General features: G+C 35.1%; 1 protein-coding gene and 1 long non-coding RNA gene across 2 annotated transcripts in view; one reads left to right on the top strand and one right to left on the bottom strand.

Moving 5' to 3' along the window:
- The window catches only part of LOC111561739, a 277,745-nt gene that overhangs the window by 178,458 nt on the left and 79,287 nt on the right, over nt 1-20,000 (bottom strand). The gene's annotated exons all lie outside the window — the stretch shown is intronic.
- The window catches only part of PCSK1 (proprotein convertase subtilisin/kexin type 1), a 67,126-nt gene that overhangs the window by 1,109 nt on the left and 46,017 nt on the right, over nt 1-20,000 (top strand). The window contains exon 2 of the mRNA XM_045033937.1: nt 11,902-11,990. The gene's annotated coding sequence lies outside the window, so the exon portion shown is untranslated. The remainder of the gene's footprint in view (nt 1-11,901; nt 11,991-20,000) is intronic.

The following is a 20,000-nucleotide window of genomic DNA, read 5'->3' as shown; positions in this document are numbered from 1 at the left end:
TGGGACCAAATCCATCAAGAACTTCAAGAGTTTGAGCACTGACAGAAACACATCCAAACATTCATAGCTTATTCTGATCTGAAAAGGCATCAAGAAGCAGAAGTATCTATGGTTCCAAGAATTCATGTAAAGATGTAACAGTCAATACAGGACATGGCAACAGTTTCCATACCAGCTAGAGTAGTTCTTGGCACTTGATTAAAGCATAATAAACATTCGTTGAAGAATGAATGAATGAATGAATGAATGAGTAAAATATAGCCAGTTGCTTTTTGGACAGGTGGCAGGATGGTCTGCATAGGCCAGAGTAAAATATCTAGTTACTTGCTTTCACTTCTTTAAATCCAGTAAAGCTAGGACATAGATAAAGTCAAAAGCCCAAGGGAAATAATTAGAAACATTTTGTGCACAAATTTCCTGTTCCATTTGAAGTTAAACTGACGACTTTAAGATTTATAGCCCATACACCAGTTAATATATTTTCTGTAACACATCCAGTGTGGCAGTAAGCAGAGCAGTAGTTTTCAAAATGGCGTTCTCTATAAAGGCACTCTGATTCCATGAAAATATTCGAGATAGATGCCCTGAGCTGATTCCTTGTCCCTCATCTCTACATAGAAAGGTCCCAGTTCCTTTTTAATCTTTTTTTCTTTTTGATGTAAGAGTGCCATCTAAAATAACATCTCTACCACTTAAAATGTTTGAAAACCACTGAATAGGAATGTGTTGCTCTAGTAGAGCAGGGCTCCACTTCCTGCTGAATATTTTTTGGAGAGCTTGGAAAGGGTATGGGATCTCACCACACAATGGACAACATTTAATTAGAATCTCAAAGGACAGGGGCCCTCAGCTTCTTAGAGTCCACTGGTGTTTTCAACCACTTCCAAGCCCCCTTGGGCTGCACACTTTCAGCTGTCACCATATTAATGGAAATCTGAGAGAAACTCAAACAGGTATCTCATGTTTTCTAATGCCTTGGTTCATTTTATTTTATTCCTCCCTTGCCACTGTCCTGTGAAACACATATGCAAGGTTGCTACCACCCTGAATTCTCAAATGGGAATCAGGCATTATTCCAGGTAATATCCAGGTCTGTCCAGGTCTCTGTCTAGGTCTGTTACTCAGTCAACATGCACCAGAATGACCATAAACTTTGCTTATTAATTCTGTACAATAGGCTATGGCCAGACCTGCTTATGGAGAGCCACTAAATGCATATAAATAGAAGATTCCCATAATTTAGGTGTAAAGTAAATCACATAAGTGTTTCACAAAAAACATCTTTGGATCCAGAACCTAGACAAAACCAGACATTAGGACTGCTAAATTGTAGAATTTTCACCCTACATGATAGAATAATATGTTTCTGGGCAATGAAACAGCCTGAAAAGTAGAAAAGAAAACAAGCCTGACTACTCTTTGCCTTGAGCCTCTTGGACTTGTCAGATTTCTCACCTTCTCAAGCCACTGACCACTGCCTTGTCAATGGGGGAAGGAGAAGAACACCAGAGGCTATGTTTGATCAGAAGCATCCTTGTCAATATTGTTCTCCTATTGTTTTGATGCTTGATATAAGCTTGTGAATAGAACTCATTGGTGCCTGTAAGCTCTGTTTCTGTCATTTTTGAACTCAGTTATAGTCTCTTCAAATATGTGCCAAAGACATTGTGACCATGAGGAAATTTCTTAATCTCTCTGAGCCTCAGTTTCCTCATCTATAAATGGATAAAAATAGTAGCTTCCTTATAGAATTTTGTGTGTGAAAGAGAGAGATTACATGGAGAGCTCCATTAGAATATTTTAGCAGAATGGTGAGGACAGAGAAAGTGCTTTGTTAGCTACTATTATTAATGTTATTAACCTGTCATTTTCCATATGGAAACCAATATGTTTTCATGTCAGTAAGTACTCAATTGCATAGTTTTTAATGATTGAAAAGTTTTCTATTATATGAGTGCCCTATGGTTTATTTAATCAAATATTGGGGGTCATTTAGACTGTGCCTACTTGTTTGACTATTATACCCCCAAGTAAAATTTAGCTGACTAAATATATGTGCTTACACTTACTTCCTGCCAAAACTTCTCAAAAAGTACAGTGAAAGGATTTCTTTACAGCATAAGCTCACGAAATGGTGAGAACAGCATTAGAAGCAGTAACAACAAAATTGTGGAAGCAGAAAAGCAAATAGTTTAGCAGACCTAAGAAAATGGAACTTTTTTTTAAAGAACAACTTTATTTTTGTTTTATTTTTTTTTAATTTTTTTTTCAGCGTTTATTTATTTTTGGGACAGAGAGAGACAGAGCATGAACGGGGGAGGGGCAGAGAGAGAGGGAGACACAGAATGGGAAACAGGTTCCAGGCTCTGAGCCATCAGCCCAGAGCCCGACGCGGGGCTCGAACTCACGGACCGCAAGATCGTGACCTGGCTGAAGTCGGACACTTAACTGACTGTGCCACCCAGGCGCCCCTTAAAGAACAACTTTAAAAGAAAGACAGTTCCTGCTAACAAGGGAAAAGCTATGTAAATGAAGAGCCCAACAGACACGTCAGGTTGCAGGGAGAAGACGCAGCCAGCATGGGTGCTGAAATTACCTCAGACTCAAGGAACCACACGTTGACTGAACCTTTATTGTTCCACCTGCTTCACCTCCATATTCACCTCAGATCTCTGATTCAATCGTTGTGAATGTAACTATTCCATGTTTATTTGACGACACTTGTTTTATATAGTCGCAATAGTGGATAAGCCAGGCTCTTTTTCTCACTTTTTATTCAAGATGGATATATATGTGTTCTTATACAACTGAGAATCCATTGCTTTCACACATGACAAACATTCAGTGTCAGATGCTCTTTGTTTTGTTTTGTTTTATTGCTCAGCAATGCAGCAAATTTATTTAGTTATTTTTCCCTTTTACCTTTTGACCCCTCTACCCATTTCTCTCACCCTCCACCCCTACCTCTGCCAACCACCAATTTGTTTTCTGTATCTATGAACTTGCTTTTTGTTACTGTTTGCTTTGTTTTTAGATTCCACGTATAAGAGAGGTCATACTGTATTTGTCTTTCTCTGATTTTTTTTTCTCTTAGTACAATGCCCTCAAGATCCATCCATGTGGTCACAAATGGCAAGATTTAATTCCTTTTTATGGCTAAATAATATTCTATTTTATATATATCACAATTTCTTTATCCATTCATCCACTGTTGGGCACTTAGACTATTTCCATATCTCAGCTACTGCAAATAATGCTACAACAAGCATGGGTGTATATATATATATATTTTCAAGTTAGCATTTTAATTTCCCTTGCATAAATATCCAGAAGTGGAAATGCTAGATCATATGGTTCCATATTTAATCTTTTAATGAAATTTCCATAGTGGCTGCACGTATTTACATTCCAATGAACAGTGCATGAGGGTTCCCTTTTTTCCACATTCTTGCCAACACTTGTTATTTCTTGTCTGTTTGATAATAGCCATCCTAACAGGTGTAAGGTGATCTCTCATTGACGTTTTAATTTATATTTCCCTAATGATTAATGATGCTGAGCAACCTTCATATACCTGTTGGCCATCTGTATATCTTCTTTGGAAAAATCTTTTTTAATTTTTTTTAAATTTAAATTTTAGTTAATATATAGTGCAATATTGGTTTCAGGAGTAGAATTCAGTGATTCATCACTTACATTCAACACCCAGTGCTCATCACAAGTGCCCTCCTTAACACCCATCACCCATCTAGCCCATCTGCCACTGACTTCCCTCTTTATGTTCAAGTCATCTTTGACAAAGAAGGATAGATTATCCAATGGAAAAAAAGTCTCTTCAACAAATGGTGTTGGGAAAACTGGACAGTGACATGCAGAAGAATGAAACAGGACCACTTTCTTACACTATACACAAAAATAAATTCAAAAGGGATGAAAGGTCTAAATGTGAGACAGGGAACCATCAGAATCCTAGAAGAAAACAGAGGCAACAACCTCTTTAACCTTGGCTAGAGCAACTTCTTTCTAGACATGTTGCTGAAGGCCAGGGAAACAAAAGCAAACATGAACTATTGGGATTTCATCAAGATAAAAAAACTTCTGCACAGTGAAGGAAACAATCAACAAAATTGAAAGGTAGCCTACAGAATAGGAAAAGATATTTGTAAACAACATATTGGATAAAGGGTTAGCATCCAAAATGTATAAAGAACTCACAAACTCAACACCCAAAAAATAACACAATTAAGAAATGGGAGGAAGACATGAATAGACTTTTCCAAAGAAGACATCTAGATGGATAACAGACACATGAAAAGATGCTCAACATCACTCATCATCACCAAAATACAAATCAAAACCATGATGAGATACCTCCTCACACAGGTTGGAAAAGTGTCTTTTTAGATCTTTTGCCCATTTTTTAAATCAGATTGTTTTTCGTTGTTGTGCTGTTTGTTTTTGCTACTGAATTAGTTCTTTATATATTTTGGATATTAGCTCATGATACACGATTTGCAAATATCTTCTCCCATTCTGTAGGTTACCTTTTCATTCTGTTAATGGTTTCCTTTGTTATACACAAGTTTTTTAGTATGACACCGTCTCGCTTATTTATTTTTGTTTATGTTGCTTTTGTTTTTGGTGTCAGATTCAAAAAATCTTCACCAAGACCTGTGTCAATGAGCTTATTGCCTATGTTTTTGTCTAGAAATTTTAAGGTTTCAGTATTCAAGTCTTTAATCCTTTTTTTTTTAAGATTGTATTGGCTTTATCCAATGATTCATGAATTGAGTAGCATTCCATCTAACAGAGAGAAAAGAGTTCTTAGGAACTGTACAGAATGAAAAAACTTTATAGGCAGAAGGGAGAATTCTATAATCCATTCTGAACTAATTTTTGTGTATGGTATAAGACAGTGGCCAAGTGTCATTCTTTTGCTTGTGGCTGTTCAGTTTTTCCAACACCATTTATTAAAGAGACTATCCTTCCATTGTATATTCTTGAGTTGTAAATTATATCCGGAGTTGTAAATTAATTGACCCTGTATGTATGGGTTTATTCCTGTACTCTCTATTCTGTTTCATTAATCTATGAATAACCCTCTGGATAAAGGGTTAGTATCCAGTATAAAGAATCTGCTTTATTTCAATACCATACTGTTTTAACCACTATAGCTTTGTAATATAGTGTGAAATCAGGATGTGTGATGTTTTCAACTTTTTCTTTCTTAAGATTCCTATGACTATTTGGATTTTTTTATTGTTGCATAAAAATTTTAGTATTATTCAATTTCTTTGAAAAATTGCATTGGAAATTTGATAGGGATTGCACTGAATCTGTTGATTGCTTTGGATAGTATGAACATTTCAACAATATTGATTCTTTCAATCCATGAGTATGGAATATCTTTCCATGTATTAGGTCTTCTTCATTTTCTTTCATTGATGTCTTGTAGTTTTCAATAGACAGTTCTTTCACCTTCTTGCTTAAATTTATTCTCAAGTATTTTATTCTTTTTGATGCAGATTAAGTGGAATTGTTTTCTTTATTTCTCCTTCCAATAGTTTATTATTGGTCTACAGAAATGCAACTATCAACTTTACTGAATTCATTTATTAGTTCTAAGAGTTTTTATATGGAGTCCTTAGGATTTTCTATTGCAATTATTATTATTATTATTATTATTATTATTATTATTATTTTCTGCATCTAGATTTTTTTTTCCTCACATAAATGCTCTGGCTAGGACTTTAAATACAATGTTGAATAAAAGTGATGAGAGTGGCTATTCTTGTGTTCCTGATCTTAGAGGAAATGCTTTCAGCTTTTCATCATTAAGAAGCATGTTAGCTGTGGGTTTGTCATATATGGCTTTTTAAAAATTTTATGTTGAGGTGACTTCTCTATATACACACTTTGTTGAGAGATTGTATCATAAATGGATACTGAATTTTGTCAAATGCCTTTTCTGCATGTTGAGATGATCATATGATGTTTATCCTTGATGTTATTAATATGGTATAACACATTGATTTTCAAAAGTTGCATCACTGGAATAAATCTCGCTTGATCATTATGTATAATCATTTTATTATTAAATTTTGTTTGCTAATATTTTGTGGAGGATTTTTATATCTATTCAGCATGGATATTCACCAGTAATTTTCTTTTTTTATGATGTCCTTGTCTGGTTTTGGTACCAAGATAATACTGTCCTCATAAAATGAGTTCCCTCCTATTCTAATTCTATTTTTTTGGAAGAATACAAGTAATATTGATATTAATTATTCTTTGAATGTGTTATAGAATTCACCAGTGAAGTCATCTGGTCCTGGACTTTTTTTCTTATGAGGTCTTTGATTACTGATTCAATCTCCTTATCAGTAATCAGTCTGTTCAGATTTTCTATTTCATTGAGTTAGTCTTAGAAGTGTATATGTTTTCAGGAATTTATCTATTGGAGTCATTTTTTTTGATGAATCTGATTAAATATTTATCAATTTTATTTATCTTTTCAACAAACCAGCTCTTAGTTTCATTGATTTCTTCTATATTTTTTAGTCTCCATTTGTTTCTACTCCGATTTATTTATTTCTGTCCCCCTACTAATTTTGAACTTTGTTTTTTTTTTCCTTTTTCTGTTCCTTTAGGTATAAAGTTAAGTTGTTTTTTTTGAGATGTTTACTGTTTCTTAAGGTGGGCTTTTATTGCTAAAAACTTGCGCCTTAGAACTACCTTTTGCTGCATCGCACAAATTTTCGTATGTTCTATTTCTATTTTTATACTTCCATAAAGGTATTTTTTACTTCTCTTCTGGTTTCTTCTTTGACCCACTGTTTTTTTTTTAGTAACATGCTGTTTAATCTCCACATATTTGTGAATTTTCCAGTTTTGTTCATATAATTAATTTCTAATTTCATACAGTTATGGTCAGAAAAGATGCTTGATAGGATTTCAATCCTCTTAAAATTATTAAGATTTGTTTTGTGCCCTTTCCTGTTTTGTGATCTATCCTGAAAAATGCTCCATGTGCACTTGAGAAGAATGTTCTGTTGCTTTTGGGTGTAATGTTCTGCATATATCTATTAAGTCCATCTGGTCTACAGTGTCATTTAAGGCTGATGTTTCCTTGTTGATTATCTGTCTGGATAATCTATCTATTGATGTCAGTGGGATATTAAAATCCTCTATTATTGTAATTCTGTTTTTATTTCTCCCTCTAAATCTGTTAATATTTCTTTATATATTTAGGTGTTCCTATGTTGGATGCATGAATATTTACACATGTTATAGCCTCCTGTTGGACTGACCTCTTTATCATTATGTAACACCCATCTTTGTCTCTTATTACTGTCTTTGTTTTAAAGTCTATTTTATCTGATGTAAGTATAGCTACTTCAGCTTTCTTTTGGTTTACACTTGCATGGAATATCTTTTTTCTTCCCTTTACATTCAGTCTGTATGTGTCCTTACATCTGAAGTTAGTCTTTTGTAGGCAGCATAGAGATAGATCTTTTTAAAAAATCCATTCAGCCACTGTATACCTTTAAATTGGCTAATTTAGTCCCATTTACACTTAAAGCAATTTATGATAGATATGTACTTATTGCCATTTTGTTAATTGTTTACTGGCTGTTTTTGAAGTTCCTCTCTGTTTCTTTCTTTTTCTCTTGTTCTCTTCCTTTATGCTTTGATGACTTTCTTTAATGGTATATTTATGTTCCTTTTTCCTTATATTTTGTGTGTTTACTATAGGTTTTTGCTTTGTGGTGACATAGGTTATACATAAAAACTTACATCTATAACATTTTAACTTAAGTTGGAAGCTGGAACAAAAAGAGATGCTAAAATGAAAAGGATTACTTGAAAGTCTGTTTTATAAGCAACCAGACCCCTGGTTCACTGCCAGGAAACCACTTATTTGCAACCCTAGCCAAAGACAGAAGGTTTCTTCCCCATGAAGAGTAAAACAGATTCACCAGGGACACAGGCAAAGTTAAAGATGGAGGTTTCATATGGAACTAAGGCATAATGAATGCTGAGTTTTCCAGGGTTCTTTTTCCTCTGACAGGCAAACCTTCTCCCTCCACACTGAAGGTTAGCAAGGGTTCTCTGTAGGATCTGACTGACCCAAGAGGAAAAACTTAAAGATTCTGACATTCAAATTTTCTCTACTTAAGTATTAGGCTAGACCATCCTACATCAAATCTTGCCAACGTCAGTCCTTATTGAAATAATCACTTCTAATTAGCCTTTCCTTGCCTTATTCTTAAACAAAGTTGAGCAACCAAGAATCACCAGAGATCAGAGGAATGATAGACGGAGCTGAAATCAAAAAGAAAAAAAAATAACTTGGTGGGCTGCAGAAAGGGAGGAAAACTTAAAAACAAACAAATAACACCCAAAAACCTGGTGTGAATATTCCCAAAGACATGAAGAAAACTGGAACCATAAGAGAATGACAGGGACAAATAAAAACAAATATTCCTAAAACAAAAAAGATCTCTTGGAAATAAACAATATGATGGCAAAAATGAAAATAAAAGTCAGTGGGAGGAAGGGAATATAAACTAAGAAAAGTTTCCGAAGTGACAGCAAAAAGAAAAAGGAATATAAATAAGAGATAATGATTTGGTGAAAATATAGAAAGAAAAAAATGTTAATTATATAAACCAGCAGATTTTGCATCATGAGATAAAATCAGGAAAGAATGTAGTTTATAAAAGGTCTTTAAAAATATGGAAAAGCAAGTACCAGAACTCTATTAGAGATCTTTCTCTGTTTTTTTCATGTTTATTACTGAGAGAGAGAGCAAGAGAGAGACAGAGCATGAGCAGGGGAGGGGCAGAGAGAGAGGGAGACACAGAATCTGAAGCAGGCTTCAGACTCTGAGCTGTCAGTACAGAGCCCGATGTGGGGCTCAAACCCATGAACCATGAGATCATGACCTGAGCCGAAGTCGGACACTCAATCCACTGAGCCATCCAGGCACCCCAAAAGATCTTTCTAAATTAAATAAACTTTATGCCTGGCAACAACAATGAAAAATATGTTATATAAGGCTTACAGACAAATCATGATCTCAATGCACCTATTTTTGATGAGAACTTAAAAGAACAAAACCAGAAATACAGACAAGGGCAAAACATACCTTCTTTATATAAATCTCCCTCGCTAATCTTTACAAGCTCCAAAAAGGGTGAGGTGGGGTGAATAAACTCTCAACTCCTGTGACTTCTCCTATGACTACTGTGATTCAGCCAAGAGAAATTATTAACCAACAGACTTCATATTTTTTTTACCTTCATTCCTTATATTGCTTAGATTAATTTGGAATATTTGTGAGGTTCTATGTGTTATTAGGTGCTAAGAGTATTTTGACAAGGTTGAGTATATTCTAGCAAAATAAAATGGAGAACTGAGACAACCAGGAAGAAATTCTAGACCTAATATTTCACTTTCCCTAAAATATGCAGGAACTGAGACTAAAATGTTCTCAAAATTCTCTGCTTTATTTTACTTCTAGTTTTTATCAATGTCTAAACCTTGCAGAGGAGTGCAGAGAGCAGGCAATTTTCAAGTAAATCTGATTATATATATTCACAGTCATGCCTTGGTGCTCAGTAGAATCACCTAGCATGCTCTGTGCCACACCAATTGAATATTAATCTTAGGGTGTGGCATCAGTGCTGTTTAAAAGCTACTCAAATGATACTAATGTGCATTAAGAATTGACAACCATCATTGATAATCAAATCTATAATTCAGGCTAAAAAAACACTTTGAAGCCTGTGCTTTGGATTGTCTATTTATATTTCTTCAAAAGCCAGTTATTGCCAGGTATCTACATTTTTTTTTGAAACTATAGATATAACGCCCAAATAGGTGATCATACTTTGTTAAAGTGGTTTCACATTTGGCAGTTGTCTCTCTTCACTAGTTTCCCAGCGCTTAGCTACAATAAGGTGGGGGTTTGGGTGGGAAGTGGGAACTAATGTCTTTCTTGGAGTCACTGGTTGTCTTGAAGCAAAAGATTAACATATGTAAGTTTTCTGCTGGGTTGTATGAATAATGATCTTCATCTAGTTATGCATCTTTACAGGGGAGACTTTGAAAGTCATTGTCAGGGCAGACCAAATTTGGGTCTAACATTAATAAGCCCTGGAAACAAACATGGGCTATTTTCCTCATTGTAGGGTTAGAACCCTATAGTGATGTGTGAGCAAATGATCACTTCAACCTAATGATTGTCTTTCTAATTGGTTCCGGGGAATTTATACACATATTTTTTTCTTTGAGTAATTACTCTGTATTTTTCCCCCAGGTTCAGTGGCATTTTCTCTAAAGAGATAATAATAGAGCTATCCTAATAGTGGAAAATAACCTCAGGCAGTCTATTTGAAATGCTAAGAATGGAAGGAAGGAAGGAAGGAAGGAAGGAAGGAAGGAAGGAAGGAAGGAAGGAAGGAAGGGGAAGCAAAGAGAAGAAAAGAAAAGAAAAAAAAAAGAAAAGAGGTTATGATGACATGCCAATTACAAAGAAAAAAGGAGTCAGTTGCGAGGGTATGTATGGGCCAACTCCAGGTAAGGGTCTTTCACATATGTCTCATGACCTTTCAGGATACGTTTGTTAAAAGTCTGCAGATTCCTAGGCTCCACAGTATCTCAAAATCATAATGGAAGGAGGGATGCTTAGGAATTTGCATTTTAAACACGCTGCCCAGGTGAATTTAATGCATTATAAACTGTTTGAAAATTATTAGCCAACAATAGACTGGGTACTAAAGCCAAGGAAGCTATTAAGCTTCATCTTCCAAAGCAACAAAGGGCAATAATATTTTAAGATAATATAAATCCAGGGACATAGTGCTTCTGGGATTAATCTCAGAAAATGGGCAGTTCTCTTTGATGCAAAGCCAATAAAGTGACAGAAGAAGACAGACCAGTAATCATGACAGTTAGCCTCTACTGAGCACTTACTGTGTGCCAAACCCTGTTCTTAGTGATTTACATGATCTAGCCGCTTTCAGTTCTCATAAACGGTAGTTAGTAGTATTTCCCCAATTGCAGAGAGGAGCATGCTGAAGCTTCAGGGTAACTGAATTATGCTAATTAACATTGCTAGTAAGGGACAGAGAGGACTCACACCCTCAGCTGCTCAAACTATTAAACCTCAAACTATTCCATGCAAATAGACATAGAAGCACTATAGACCTGACTTCTCTAGCTTTAGCTGTCAGGTTAATTATGTAAAATCTGGTGGCCTCCCTGCCTGAGACTTCCGGTATTTGTCTGTGAAATAAGAGTGGGAAAATTATGGATGGAGAATCCAGTAGATGTGAAATCTTTGTGAAAAGTATAATGTACCATATAAATGCCTGTTACTGTAATCATGGCTCATGTGAGCCGGATCTAGACCTTCCCACATGATGTTAGGAAATAAAAATGAGGTAATTGTGTTACTATTCAATCACACAGAATCACAGGCTGGCTCTAATATCAGGAGGATGAGGGGAAGGGGTAAGTACAGTTTTTAAAAAGGTTCCCCCTTTTGTGCCTCAAAATCTGATGACCGCTCTTGATGCTGGCTGTTGGACACACTGACTCATGCTGTCACACAATACATTTCCAGGTACTTGACAATATTGAGTCAACATAGTATCTTATTTTTTGTAATGTGCCATTTTTAGAGAATGTGTTTAGAAGGAGCAACTCTCTAGGCCCTGCCATTACCTTTAACTCAGTCACTGTTTATCTTCCACCATGAAATCAAATACCAAATGTTCCAAGAGGAAGGATCTGTTACCCGAAGTTGGCGCTGTGAGCTGTGGGTAAATTACTTCACTCTTTTGCATTTCAGTGAACTGGAGCTAATCAAATCTGTCCTGCTTCTCTCGGCAGGCTTATGAGAAAAATCAACCGAGAATATGCAAGACTATGATAGAAAAAACTAAAAGAGGAAGGGGAGCATATTGGAAACTAGTGAGCAGGTAAAGAGGAGAGAGATGTGAGAAGTGACTGCCAGAGCTAGGCAGTTTTAAGCTGAAATCACCTCCCTATTCAATGTGCTTCCACAACCCCACATCCTCCTCCCCATTTGAAAAACACTTATATTACAAATAGGTGTTTTCAGGGTGCTCTTTTTCTCAGTAAAAATAACTGTTATTTATTTGCACGAGAAAATATTATAGGAATGTTATATATAATAACTGCATCAAGAAAGTTACTATTACAGCCCTATTTTATAAATGAGGGAACTAAAGCAACAAAAAGTCAAAAACATGTACAAACATCCACAGCTATTAAGTGGCAGAACTGGGATTCAAACCCAGTAAATCTGGCTCCAGAATCTGTTCTTAATTCTGTGCTTTTTTTTTTTTTTTGAAATAGTGTTCATCTAGAGTTGGGGCCCAGTTTGTCAAATGATGCCAATTTTCCAGTCAACTTTCAACTAATCTTGCAAATAAAATTAAAGCCACTGCTTCTGCTATGCCCCACAACAGAGCACAGGAAAAAGATAAAGTGGATCACCATTACTGTACCCTGCAAAGCATTTCTCATGCCTATCCACCGCCCCCCCCCCCCCCACTTCACCAGCTTTCCCAATGCCTAACCACCACATTTCCTCATGCACAGGTATGGAGCCCACCCTAAATCTCTCAGAAGTCTGAACTGGAGAGTCAGAAGAACATAAATAGCTTTAAATTGACCTCTTTGCCTTGCTAACATCCCTCACACCATACCCCCCCAACCCCAACACACACACACAAGATACACCTTTCCTAAGTTCATGGGCTAGGAACCAACTCTTGCCACCTGTTAGTTTCTCCCTGAGAACTAACAACCCAGACCTGGCTAATTCATGTTTGCTTAAGATATTGAACCCACTGGTCTTTGCCTCTTTCTTGCTATGTCTAAAGAGCTATGTATACAGCAGGGCCAAGACCGAACAGTATAGGAAAGAGTCTTCAGGTGGTTCTGGGAAAATGGATGCAAACACAAATGTTCAGAGTAATAAGAAAGATACAATAACTGAATGGAGTAAGTCAGGTTTAAGAGAATATTGTCTTCAAACACTTGGTTCCCTCCACTGTGTTTTGTTTTCCCACTTTCGATAGAATTAAGGACACCTGAACTCAACCATAAGAAGAAAAAGTGGAAGGTAAACATATCTGCAGAAATTGACACTTTAAGAATGGTGGGGATTCCTCCTCCAAAGGAATTCAAACTCATATTTTCCATATTTTTATGAGACATCTCCTGAGTTTATCAGAAACTAACTTAGAATTCTTTAACCAATTCTGCATTCAGGGATTAGTTTTCTCTTTCTGGTAGGTGGTACACAAAGAGGCCCAGAAGGGGAGAGCAGATATGATCAGCTGGGAACTTAGTTGTCTGTGCTGCGGTGGGAAGCAACTGAACTCCCCCCACCAGCTGTGGGATTGCTCATCTTTAGGCTTTCTTTCTAGCAAGGCCACTGAGGAATAAAAACAATGGACTGAACCCGACTATACTTCTCCTCTCCCTCCAGTGAATGTTGGAATTAATCTGCTTATTGTTTAAACAAATTTCAGTCCTTGAAGGATTGCACTGATGCTGTTGTAAATAGGCAGAAAAAGCAGCCCTCAAACAATTGTCTCTAATTGTGGTTAAAGGAGTGGGCCAATCTTGATCCCAAATATGACAGGCAAGAAATACAATCAGCAAGCTGAAAAGCAATCTCCTGACATGTAGAATAATAAGTAGTTAGGGTCATAAACCCAAATATCTATGGAAGTTAAATTACATTCATTTTATCTAAAATATATAAATTTGGAAATTCATATACTGTGGTTCTTCTCATCATGACTTCACCAACTATTTTTGCACTGAAATATTCTTTCTCAAATAGTAATTTGATAGTGGAAAATAACCTGGCCAATGCCATCTTGATCAAATAATCAGAGATAGCATCACTATGGGGCACCTGGGTGGCTCAGTTGGTTAAGTGTCCAACTCTTAATTTTGGCTCAGGTCATGATCTCATGGTTCCTGAGATTGAGTCCTGTGTTGGGCTCTGCACTGGCATCAGGGAGCCTGCTTGGGATTCTCTCTCTCCCTCTCTTTGCCCCTCACTCACACTGTCTCTCCCTTTCTCTCTCGCTCAAAATAAATAAGATTTAAAAAAATAAAAAGAGGTAGCATCACTAGTAATTAGCCATATGGATATCTATACCTTCTGATAAAGGGCAAGGAGAATGAGCATAACATCACTTATTTCTAAAAAATGCATAACTCCAATCTAATAATGAGAAAACTTGAAGAAAGATAAAGATTAGTTAATAGTATTCTATCAATATTAATGTCCTTGTTTAGCTAAGTGTACTAAAGGTAAGATGGAAACCTTTGAGGAAGCTTAAGAAAAGATATATAAGATCTATGTGTACTATTTTTGCAACTTTCTATAAACCTAAAATTGTGTCAAATTAAAAATGAGAAAAAAATTTTTTCATAACCCTGTCTACTTTAAATAAATTTAAAGAATTTAAGTCTATTATGTTATATTTATATTACTTTATCTAAATTAATTCAAATTGAGATTTACTTTAAAATTTTTGAATGATGCTTAAATGCATGAACTATAGAAGGGATAATATTCAGGATGGAAAAATAAGGATTTACATTGTCTGTTCTTTACTTGCATAGTGATTGTCGTTCATGTTTCTAAACACTTTTATTCCATTATTATAGGGACCTCCACCCTGCCCCTTCTTTGGGGAATTATTCTGTGAAATAATGATGTGTCTTCAAGTTCAGTGCAAATAATGCCATCCTCCCAACTTTCAAAAGTGAGCTTGGCCACATGACCTACATATGGCCAATCACAATATTAAAACTTCTTGGCTAAAGTGATTGGTCCAAAGTGAACATATTGACCACGCCTAGAACCTAGAGTTCTTCTCTGGGATTTACATATTAAGCATGGAAAAGAGATCCTCTTCTTCTCTTTGAATTATGAACTGGATAGCTCCTGATCCCAGAAGTGACAATAGTTACATATTCACCCAGTAGAAGAGCCTTAGAAATGAAAGCTGCAAAGATACAGCAACTGAGAAGTGAGGAGGGAGAGAGAGGGAGAGGGAAAGCATGAGAGAGAGAGAGAGAAACAGAGAGAGAGAGAGAGAGAGAGAGAGAGAATGGAAAAGTGAAAGATAAGGAGACACTCACTAATGCTACTTAAGTCTCTGGGTTCAATGTCCTTGGCCAGCTGTTTTTTCATGCTTCAGTTACATAAGCCAATACATTTCTTTTTTCTTGCTTAAGCTAGATTCAAGTATGATACACCTCTTGGTCTTTTGAAACCAAAGTAATTTTGATTTATACAAGATGACTTTTGTTTTGATAGGTGAAAATATTATATGTATCAGATGATACTGTTTATACCATTACCACTTGGGGCTGATTCAAGAGAAGGAGACAGGTAATATGGGTAAATTTCAATTCAAGAATGAATTCATTCTAAAAAGGAGGCACCTGAACCCAGTGCCAGAGATCACTGAGGAATATTAGAAAGCAGAACAAGGATCAGTACTCAAAGACTGGATATGATAAAAAAATTCTCTTTCAAGAATAAAAAGAAGCAAATTACATGAACTAGATCAGTGGATTACCATTAATTTCATAATAAATTAATAAAATTTTGGTTTCTATTACTCGCAATATAAATATTGATCACTGGCACCCAGCATTACATAGAGTAAGTCATACTAATGCCAATGAGAGTTAGTCCTACAGTCACTAAATATCTGGATTTCAGCATGTCATGTGGCAAGGTCTTTCTGCTATCCTTTTGAACAGTCATCAGTAAGATAAATTAACTTTTTCTTTAAAAAAAATTTAATATTTATTTATTTTTGAGAGACAGAATGTGAGCAGGGGAGGGTAAGAGAGAGAGAGCGAGACACATAATCTGAAACAAGCTCCAGGCTCCGAGCTGTCAGCACAGAGCCCGATGAGGGGCTCGAACCCACAAACCGTGAGATCATGACCTGAGCCGAAGTTGGACACTTAACCAATTGAGCCACCTAGCTGCCCCAATTAGTAACTGTTTCTAATGTATAATAATTATTAAGTCAATTAACTTGTAGGGAAGTTTCTGGTGGCTCTATCTTCTGTCCTGTCTTTGCAAATCTTTTTATTAATAGCCTGAATGAAGATACCAATAGAAAACTGACTACATTTACGTATAGCATAAAGCTAGGAGAGAATAACTGGATGGTAAAGTCAAGATTCACAATATCTTGAGAGGCTGAAATTAGTCTTATACTTAGACCCCTGCCTCCAAACACACAGATAACAAAAACATAAAAACTGTACCAGTCTGGGGGAAAATGTGACTTAGTAGCACATGTGACAACAAATAAAGATTCTAGTGGACTATAAGTTCAATAAGAAAAAAATAAAGCTAACTAAATTTTAGGCTATTGTGGCAGAAGAATAGCTTCCAAAAAGAGGTGAAATTCTTGCCCTAATCAGCACAGGTTTAGCCAAAAATACTACATTTCATTTTACATGCCATTTTTTTTAAAAGTATATGTAAAAAGATTCAGATAAGACCAACCAGGGTGCAAAATTATTAAAGAAAAAAAAAGACTGAGGATGTTTAACTGAGAGTAGAAAAATATTAGGCAAGACATAATAATCTGTCTTCAAAGTCTGAAGAGCTGTCACATATGAAAGAGATTGAGACTTATCAGTGTGGTGTTATAGGGCAAAATTAGCATGCTTGACTGGAAGTAGGTAATGCGAGAAGATTTATGTCATTATAAGGAAGGACTCTGTAACCATTTGAGCCAATCCAAACTAAAGAAAGGACTGTTTTGGGAGACTATGAGTTACCTAACTCTTGACAGGAATATTCCCAAGGAATATCATGTATTTGGGGTGGGAAAGTGGTTAACTAGATCAATGCGTTTCAAACTTGAATTGCATGTGAGTCACCAGGGACTTATTAAAAATTCAGATTCTCATTCAATAGTTCTGGGATGGAGGCTGAGAAACTGAATTTCTCACAAGCTCCAAAGCAATGCCTATCATGCTAATATATGGACCACACTCTGAGAACCAAGGAACTAGATAACTTTTAAGATCACTTTTCACTACTACCATTCTCATAGAAAATACACTTCTGGAACCTAGAAAGCAGTTCTATCTTGGGCTTTCCATATGAAAGTTTCAGTGGTTGAGAGTGTAAAGGAAGCAAAAGCATGTTTGGAAATGGAACCAGGGATATTCCAAAATTCACTCAGTAAATGCATATTTTAAAAGAACCTACTCTAAAGAAAGAAAAATTGTTAATAAACACTTATACATGACTGTATTTAATTATCTACTTTTACTATAAATGACCCATCATTTTTAAGAATTGGAATCAATAGCACTTATTTCTTCAATGTTAATAATTCAATTCTGTATTAAAGTCAAGACTTTAAGTGTTTGTCTAGTTTCTTCAAAAGTCCTTCATAATTATTCATCCATCTCATAGCCTTCCAGTGTACAGTCTTTGCTCCATTATTTTCTTGCCTCCGTTTCTATAGATCAGAGCTTTCCAAATGGTGGCATTACAGATGTCCCTCAGGATATTTGGTCTTCTCAACTTTTGGGAAGGCCAGGGAAAAGAGCTCTATCCTGGGCTTCTGAGAACAAGACCCAACTGGATTGGCATTTAGGCAATCATAATTAGCACTCATTGGTCTGTTCTCAAGGCTGTGAGCTCAACCTAGCTATGAGTCTATCACCTTAATATCTATGTTAGCAACTTGCTGCAAGCATGTCCCTTTTCATCATGAAAAAGGGATCTGTGGATTTGCTGAAGGAGTGATTAATTAGCATAGCATACCTACCAAAATTTGGCCACAGGAGGACAGATAATGAGAAAGAAAGTTAAGAGTTCTTGTTAAGTGTATCTTTAGGCGTTTTCCCATACGTTAAATACTTTTATCAATTTGTCGTAATGTAGGTGCATAGTAACATCTCTAAAGGACATATGTTTTCTAATTTAAAACTTCAATATTAATTTTTCAATACTTGACATATAAATTAAGGTAAAATTTCAATCTATAGCACCCTCATGAAATTCCAAGGGTAAATTTAGAAAAGAAATAAATGGAAGAGTTGCTATATTTAAAATAAAGTGTTGAAAAAAATAAATAAAATGTTGAAAAAATTTTAATAGCTATAAAAGTTGCTTCAAAATTTTTATTCTCTACTTGTGCAAGTAAAATTTTTTATAGACAGCAGCTATATATAAACTTGAAAAGATCACTGTTAAACTGTTTTGATTAGAAATGATATATAAGTTTTCAAGCACAAAAACTGAAACAAAAAGTAATATCAATGGAAGTATATTTATATTTCTAAATTTAAACTTATCTACATTCAATTTTAATGTCCTTCCTCAAATATTCTCATTTATTTTCTCATCAAAATTGCATCATATAAAGACATTGTAATGAATCTCTTTACTGTGTCCCATACATATGCCCCCAAATTTCTTTAGTGTACCCCAGTACTCCATATAAATGTTGCTATTTTCTATGTCGGGAAACACTGCAATAGGTAGATTTACTTCCACAATATGTTCTGTTACCAAATATTTTCTACTTTAATTGCAAACAAATTAATTGCATACTTACCTTAATATACAGTTACTGTTACTCAAAGGAAACAAGTAAGTTTGCATAACAACAGAAAAATGCTAAACCTAAGTTATTTCCTTACTCCTTCTATGCCCCTTGAAAATACTGGGATATTGTTTTGAAGAGCTAGCAATGTTCTTTTTCTTGACCTGAATGGTTACACAGTGTTCACTTTTGATAAATCATAGAGCACATTGTTTTGTGCACTTTAGTGTACATATTTTATTTCACAGTAAAAAAAAACACATTAAAAATTTGTTCTCTAAGACGGAAGAGATATGGTGACTATGGTTCTGAGTATATTTTTACTTCCTGCTTATACTAGCCTTGCTTTTATTACTGTCCAAGAAAAGTTAATAAATGATTAACCATATCAGCAGGCAGTTGGGAGCAGTCATGAAAGGTGTAACACTCACTTGATAATTCATAATAGACACATAGTTTTCTTTAGTTTCTGAATTATCCTGTTTCCTACATAAATTAATAAGATGAATCAAATGCTATTAAAACCAACTTAAGGGAGATAATTTGGTCTTTTAATTCATGGTATAAAATACAACATTGATAAGCCTGGAGGTTATTACCATGATGCACATAGCCGAATTGGGTTAGCACTTGATATGACAAAGATGAATTCTGCATCTATTTGCATGTTTAGCTTTGGCAAACATTCATTTCTTCTGCATCCCAGAAATTGTGGCAAATAAGGTCCATAAAGTGACACAATTTCAAAATAAATTACTGATTATATATATATGTATGTATATATATACGTATATATATACACGTATATATATGTATGTATATATATACGCATATATATATATACGTATATATATACGTATATATACATACGTATATATGTATATATATGTATGTATATATACGTATATACGTATACGTATATATATATATATGCGTATATATATACATACATATATATATACGCATATATATATGTATGTATATATATGTATATATATATACGTATATATGTATATATATGTATATATGTATATATATATACGTATACATATATATATATATATAGAGAGAGAGAGAGAGAGAGAGAGAGAGATAGTTTAGATGGGGATATTCTGTTTTTGCTGTGAGAATTTAATTTACCGTATTAAGTATATCATCAAATGTTTGCTTCAGATCTGTACAGTGCTCCATTTAAGACAAATGCCTCATTAATTAGACACTCACTGCCAACACTCTGATTTACTAGATCAATAATAAGAAAGGGGCAAATATGTTCCTGTTCTAACCATACCTACCTTTATTGAATATGTGCCAGGGGTTTCTTTTGCCTTACTAGCA

The sequence above is a fragment of the Felis catus genome, chromosome A1, assembly GCF_018350175.1.
Source record: "Felis catus isolate Fca126 chromosome A1, F.catus_Fca126_mat1.0, whole genome shotgun sequence".
NCBI lineage: Eukaryota > Metazoa > Chordata > Mammalia > Carnivora > Felidae > Felis > Felis catus.
This window is presented reverse-complemented; position numbering and strand designations above follow the sequence as displayed.